The sequence below is a fragment of the Acyrthosiphon pisum genome, chromosome A1 (genome assembly GCF_005508785.2).
Source record: "Acyrthosiphon pisum isolate AL4f chromosome A1, pea_aphid_22Mar2018_4r6ur, whole genome shotgun sequence".
NCBI classification, from domain to species: Eukaryota; Metazoa; Arthropoda; class Insecta; order Hemiptera; family Aphididae; genus Acyrthosiphon; species Acyrthosiphon pisum.
In genome coordinates this window covers 20,175,836-20,183,726 of record NC_042494.1, presented here as the reverse complement: position 1 = coordinate 20,183,726, position 7,891 = coordinate 20,175,836, and positions in this window count along the sequence as shown.

The following is a 7,891-nucleotide window of genomic DNA, read 5'->3' as shown; positions in this document are numbered from 1 at the left end:
AGTGACGCTGATGAGAATGACACCCTAGAAATAGGAAAACAATTAAATGAAGGGCAACAAAGGTTGCGCGAACGATACTCACCAGAGTCAAATCACAACACAATACAATAACAATGTGGTTTTAGCAGCAGACAAACGTAGTTGAAAACATGAAAAGACGATTGGAAACAACCGTCCTGGGCAACAGCCGCAAAAGAAGAGAACGATAAAATTAAAGGAATGGCCGATTTTAACGGTAACACACTAACACATTGCAACACGGAATAACAGTGTCACCTGTACAACAAAACAAAAGTATAAAAAATCAGAACTTTAGGTGACACACAACTTTGAAAATGAGATTTTAGTAGAACGGCTTTTTGCAATCACTTGAAAACAACAAAACATTGATAACGTGGTGGTCTTACACACGCACTGGGCGGTCAGCACACAACAGCTGACGCCACTGTCGACCGCGCGGCAGTGACGCGTGATAAGAACCACCACGGAACACAGGAACATAATATAAAACAAATACAATTAATTTGAATTGCCATATTGGCGCGAACAAATGGATATAAGTTGTTGTCAAAGAGAAACCTAATGCATTTTATATTTTGTAACATATAAAAAATATTTTTCATCCTATTTATGGTTTTGACTAGTAGTGTTCAATCTTTTTAACTCGCGATCCACTGTTTTTGTAACAATATTTTCACGACTCGTGTCACTTTTGTAAGCCATGAAGGAAAAAAAAACTTTAGCATTGCGTTATATACCGTGCATAAGTGTGCATATTGTTCAATTCATTCATAACTTATTCGAATTCATAATTTATAACTTATTTTTTTTCCGCAGATATTTTATAATACAATAGTTTATTGTAGATACATAATATCTGCGAACTACTAAATTAGGCATAAATATAAACAAACAATAATAAAAAAATTAGCAAGGTATTAGGAAATCTAAACAAGTGGTATTCAACTATTGGGTTGCTACCAAATCTTGGGTCGCGTAATCTATAAAAATGGGTCGTGACAAGTCTTTTTCGTTAAAAAAAAAAGTGTATATCAAATTATAAATATGAATTCAAATAAGTAATAAATGAATTGAAGAACCATATTTTACAGTAGATATAATGATAGTTAAAATGTCTTTGTTTCTTTTATGACCTACAAAGGTGACACGAGTCGTGAAAATATTGTTACAAAAACAGTGGATCGCGAGTCAAAAAGGTTGAACATTACTAGTCAAAACTATTGATAGGATGAAAAATATTTTTATGTTAAAAAATGTAAAATTACTAGGTATTCATTAGGTTTATCTTTGACAAAACAATTTAGATCCACTCTAAATTTTAATAAAAATTATTTTGGGCATTAGTTTGGTCCATCCCCCCATCCAAGTAAAAAAAAAATAGTTGGGGTACGCAAAAAAAAAATAAAAATAGTAGAGGAGCTCCGTCCCCCTGCGCACCCCACCAATTCGAGCACTGGTGGTAGGTATAACTAAATAATAAGAATTTAATAAATAATTATTGTACCGTATAACATATGTTAAAAAATGTAGATACATTTGGATTTACAAAAATAATAAACATCTTGCTGAAAAGTGCATAAGTGTTTGGAAGATCAATAATTCGTGTCTGTTTATCAGTATTCATTTGTTACGAAAATCATGAATTAAAATCGAGTTAAAATAGAATTTCGTATATTTATTCCACGTACCTAAATCATCAAAATATAGCATTATGTCAAATATTTCTGTTCAAGACAAGAAGTGTTCAGATATCAAATTGCTATCCAAAACCGAGACGATGCAAATGGTCTTTGATGATCTTCGGTCGAATAGACCAAAACCGCTCGAGAGTTGTGATTTTCATCGATTGCCGCTGCACCATAGATTTGCGTCATTGCCTAATTTGGCCTCGCGTGCAAATTGGGCGGCCGAAGTACCTACAACTGCAGCAACTGGTTAGAAATCCACGCCTGACTTTATGGTACAGACTGTCGACGATGTCCATAGTTTGCCGGTGGACAAGAGATGTATGTCTTTACATAATATGGACTTAGGTGAAAATTCCTCGGGCGAATGGGCGATGCTCCCGAAATTAGATTGTCGTTCGTTGCGTCCGCGGGGTTTCCAGTTTCAAAGGATTCGCCATCACGAGCCGAATCGTCTGTTTTGGCATTAATGTCACCTGCCAATGCAGACGATGACTGCAGCTGTATCGAGACGCCATCATCCGTCTCGTCGCCGTTGCCGCCGGTAGAAGACGAAGTAACGGATACGATCACCAGTAGTGACCGCAGTAACGCGGGGACGGACCTGGCGGTAACAACGGTCGCGCCTAGGGCTAGACGTCCGCGCCGTTCACTTCGGAACCGGACGAAGCGGTTCGTCAGACGTATGTTCTGTTGTGGTGCGATCGACCCCGCAGACGAATAAAGGTTTTATTATACGATAGCATTTGGGCACCAAACGCCCCCTCCCCTTCTCCCGTCGATAAGCGCTCGTGTCGTCCTTTCCGCGCGTGTTTAATTTACTGTACCGCCGCCGGCTTTTCGCCACGTGTTTGGTTTTTCCGCGCCAACCTCGCTGTATCACCCCGTAAATAATTATAAATTGTGGCTATGATGCCCTAGTAATGGAAATTGTATATTATCATTATGTAAAATGTATATCGTATATTATGTATTGTATCTGTAAATTTATTTGAATAAAATTGTGTGTTATGTTATATTATAATATTTGGTTTTTATTTGATAATATTATTAATAAAATATAATATGCCAACACGCTTGTGTAAGATTAATTAATGCAGCTTGTAGAAATTCTAGATATTTTGTTCAGTTATACTTACGGTTTTTTTAACCAGTGTAAAATCTCACGAGCTGACCGAGCTGACCGAGAAACGCTGACCTATGTAATACATTTTTAATAATATAAAAATATGATTCTATGATTTAAACTTTAAACCACCTTGCTATTTTTTATTTTATTACCTACATTACGCTTGTTCATTTCCTGGTTCAGGGATGGGCAAGATACTCAAAAATCAGTATCGCGATACTAGAGACTAGATACTCGATACTTACATTTTAAGTATTTAGATACTCGATACTTACATTTTAAATATTTAGATACTCAATACTCGATACATTTGAAAAAATTATTCATAGCCTATTAGTTAAGTATAAACATATAATAATAAGCCAATTGTTAAATAAAACAAATAAATAATAATAAAAATAAATTATAGACATCGTCATATCGAATAGTATATGATGACACGACAAAAAACGTTAAATGTATTTAACTTTGAAATTTCAAATATTAGTTAAGTATAAATATATTATTGTGTTCTTTACATACTTTATCGCCATCATTTGTCGCGCAAAAGGTAGACTATACAGACATCCAGTCTACAAGTAAGAATAGTACCTATGGAAATATTTGCCAAATAACATCACATCTTTAAAACTATTCTGGAAATTGTTGACACACCCATTAAGAACTCAAAATGTAGAGCGGTAAAATTAGTTTCGGTAGCTAGGTATCTAAAAAAAGAAGCATTCAAATTTAGATGATTTTAGATTAGTTTTTGAATTACAATAAAATAAAAAATCGCTACATGAGAAGTCGAGTGAATATCCAATATTGTTAAAATATGAACTTCAAAGTTCATATTGTTAAAATATGAACTTCAAAGTTCAAACGCTCATAAAAGTTTAATTTGACTTGCTTGTGGATATTTTTTTTTTTGATAAATGTAGACAAACATATGAGTAATCTTGTATTACATTTTTATATCTTAGATTAAAACAAATTTATTAAATTAACTAACATTTTTTATGAATTCTCAACTCAAAATAATTTGCTTATTTTCGTGATTTTTCCGTATTTTGTCTAAATGCTTATAAAAAAAAATTGTGCCTGGATTTTTAATATTTTTCAAAAGTCATTGTAACAATAAATCAGGTTCTTTTTATATACATTTTCACGCTTTTTTACTAAACAAATACAATTTTATTGATATTTATAGAAAAAAAACTAAAGAAATTTAAAACTGACAATGTCCATAAACAGCTCAAAAAGAGTCAAAATATTTTCAAAATGTTATTGTGTATGGAAAATAGAAATATAAACATTTAGTAAAATGTTCATTTATCTACAGTTATTCGTTTTTGAATTACAACAAAATAACAAAATTGCTACATGAAAAGTCGAGTGAATATCCAATCTTGTAAAAATATGAACGCTTGTAAAAATTTAATTTGACTTTCTTGTATAGACATTTTTTTTTTTTTGATAAAGGTAGACAAACTAATGAGGAATCTTGTATTACATTTACAAATCTTAAATTTAAAAAGAAAAATTTTCATGAAGTTCTAACTCAAATATTTGGACTTAAGATGCTTATAAAAAAAATTGTGACGACGGATTTTTAATTTTTTTTCATCTGCCTTTGAAACAATATACTAGGAGCTTTCTATTAAATTTTCAAGCTGGTTTACCCAATAAATAAAATTGTATTGATATTTATAGAAAAAAACTAAAAAAAATGGAAACTGAAAATGTCCGTAAACAGCTCAAAATAAATCAAATATTTGGAAAATATTATGGTGTATAGAAAACACTAATATAAACATTCAGTCAAAATTGCATGTATCTAAGGTCATTTAATTTGCACCAAAAACCAAATTCGATTTTCTCGAAAACAGATTTTGCGTAAAAATTCCCGTTTTCCTTAATTTTTCTTTTGTTTTTCACATTGCTTTTGAAAACTACTGGGAAATTTTTACTTTATCAACTGTACCAACTAGATTCACTTTACTATAAGAAAAGATACTGTCGAAAAATAATCTAAAGCATTTTTACTCTCCTAAAAGGTGAAAACAGACACACACACAAAAAAAGGAAATTAAAAAAAAAAAAACACACATCTTTGTTAAATCAATACATTCATTGCTCCGCTCAAAATCTAAAAAAAACTTAAATAATTGAAAATGAATAATGTCCGTAAACAGCTTAAAACAAGTCAAAATATTTTGAATTTTTGGCGGGAAATAATGTTCGCAGGTCATTCGCATCGAGCGATTAACCGTCTAGCGTGAAACCGAAATCAAATGAGCGACTAAAAACAGCAAGATTTAAAATCGCGTTTGCTTCGTGTGAAACCACCAAGTCCAATTAATTGGCAATTATTGATACAATTAAATACTATTAAATGCAGGCTATAATCTATATAGGACCCAAACGATTAATAACATCGGTCAGTAAAATCTATTTTTTAATGGTGACGATACGTCAATTGTATTTTACAGCTGGTATTCAACAATAAAATGGGTACACGAATTTTATAAAACGATGGAAAAAAATTTAATATGAACAGCTGTTGACAAAGAGTATAGGTGCCGCGATGATCCCACAAACTGCAATGCACGGGGGGAAGAACAGCAAATTTAAACTGTTCGAACCACACGACATTTGCAGCTTGAAATGTTCGTTTATTACGTCCCCTAAGCTGAAATGCAAACAATGTATCAAGTACATACATCACATATACCAACAAGCGAACAAGGGCATAAATCAATAACGAAGGCAATAACATATATAATATTATATGTACCAACCTACGAAGACCTAGCTATTTGTATTTCGTGTATTTATTATTTGATAAAGTGCACGACGACAGTTTTTTTCATCAACTCGTTTGAGGACTAATAACGTGTTACATGTCGTAGGTACAATATTATTAGATACATAGCAATTTTATTTCTGGTTACTGTTTAAGACTGTTCCGCGTAACACCGGGACCGTCTGTGCGACATAGAGCTATACTTATGCCGATCCGGTACTATATGAAAAAAAAAATGATGGCGTACTCACGAATAATAATAATTAGATAAAACGAGCTACCTGTTTAATTTGACGTCTAATTTATTGCGTTAGAATGTCGACTTGTGGTTAAAAGGAAATCTACTGTTGTTTGAAAAATATCAAATACGCTGTATAAATTACATAAGTAGGCATATACTAATATACTATATTGTATCGATTAATGCTGTGCTTGTACAATTGTATGTTATGTAATAGGATGTGTGTGAACAAAAATTACGTTATTAAAACAGTAAACATAGAATCGCTGCTTCTTCATTATTGTACATAATAATATATAATAATAGGTTTACCTAGAATAAAGAAAATATACACACAACAACAACAACAAATTGAATAATTAGGTATTTAGAATTCTATTATTTTTTTTTAATTCTTAATTCTTAATTTATATTTTTAGGTTGAATAAGATTTATTTCTTGTATGTAATTTAGCGTCTACGGCAATTATTGGCAATTATGTGGTAACAAACAAAAACGTGCTATTGCCATTTTTAGCTTTTCAAGAAGGCCACTATTCATTCGATTAATATATAGGTAGTGAAAACTTTAAATGCAGGGCTACTGGATAAAATCAAATTCCCCCCCCTCCCCAGATAAAAACCTAAATACACCCCTAGTTAGTAGTTCGATATCTCGATAACAGTGAAGTATTTTTAGCATAATTTTAAGTGATATTAAAATACAACAATGGATTTATTATTCTTATTATAAAATTACAGATTATTAATAAAAAACTACTTTAGTACGTTACTAAAATCGTAAGCTCGTAACTTTGTAAGTTGTACTCATCGTAATGAATAGTGATTATAAATAAAAATAGCAATCACTAAAAGTTGTTTTTGGTACCTACCAATTGTTTTTATTCAAATTATTTGTAAGCCAAGTTTTACTTTTGATCCCCAAAGTTCCATCCTCGTCTAATTCTATCAGAAATCACATTCAAAGTTATATATTTTTTCTCGCACAAGTATAGTTATAGCGTATTCAGACATGTACAAAAAAAAAAAATTACAACATTATAAAATCAATACATTATCATAGCTCCACTCAGAATCTAAAATGTAATCATTATAGTCAATAATTTATTATATACCGGCTACAGAAATAATCATACAAATATAAAGTATCACATATTTAAACAACGAGTTGAATCATATTATTATTTTATTAAAATTAAAGTAACCTTAAAGTGATACTAGGTATCTGTAATATGTGTATTAATAAAGATAACATGGATAATTAAGTCTATAAATCGTATTCCAATGGTTCCTTAATTCATTGAAACAACAACTAACTATTTTATAAACTATAGATCCATTCGTCAGTAAGTTGCTTGTTTATTACTTTAACTTAGTAATGTGGATACTATCGTGTATGACATGTTCATCACCTGAAATGATTTAGCACAATAAGTTATTACCATACTATAGTCTATGGGCAATAACTATAACAATATGAATATAATAGCCAGTGTCACAACTGTAAGCTCATGTACAAGGATTTATTTTGAGGCTACTGCGCAGGGGTGGCAATACTACAAGGCAGGTGCACAAATAGTTGTCATGGTGTAGGGGGGGAGGGGCGAACAAACGGGTGTTGCTACACTGTCGGTGACGAAAGATCGCCGCAGGCGTTTCTTATTTTTAATAGATTACACTTACTCTATAAACTTTTCTGACATCTCCAAAAACAGTATCTGAGATTTTCGTAAAATTCAATGGAGTATAGTTTTAGAGTACCTATCTTATCTTATATGTGTGTGTAGCTTATCTAAACACATACAGTTGGTTTTGTAAAATAGATTCTTTATTCAAAGCCCTAGGCGCGACAATATTTTGATTTTTGACGAATGCTTGTACCTGATCGGCCCGAATAACCAATGGCAACCATTAGTAAACAAAAAAAAAGTTTCAATTTCTATCATGAATCTCAAGATCCCTGTTTGACCACCTCTTTAAAATATGAATATCAGAAAATCCTTAATCTAAAAGAAGGACCCCCCTTGT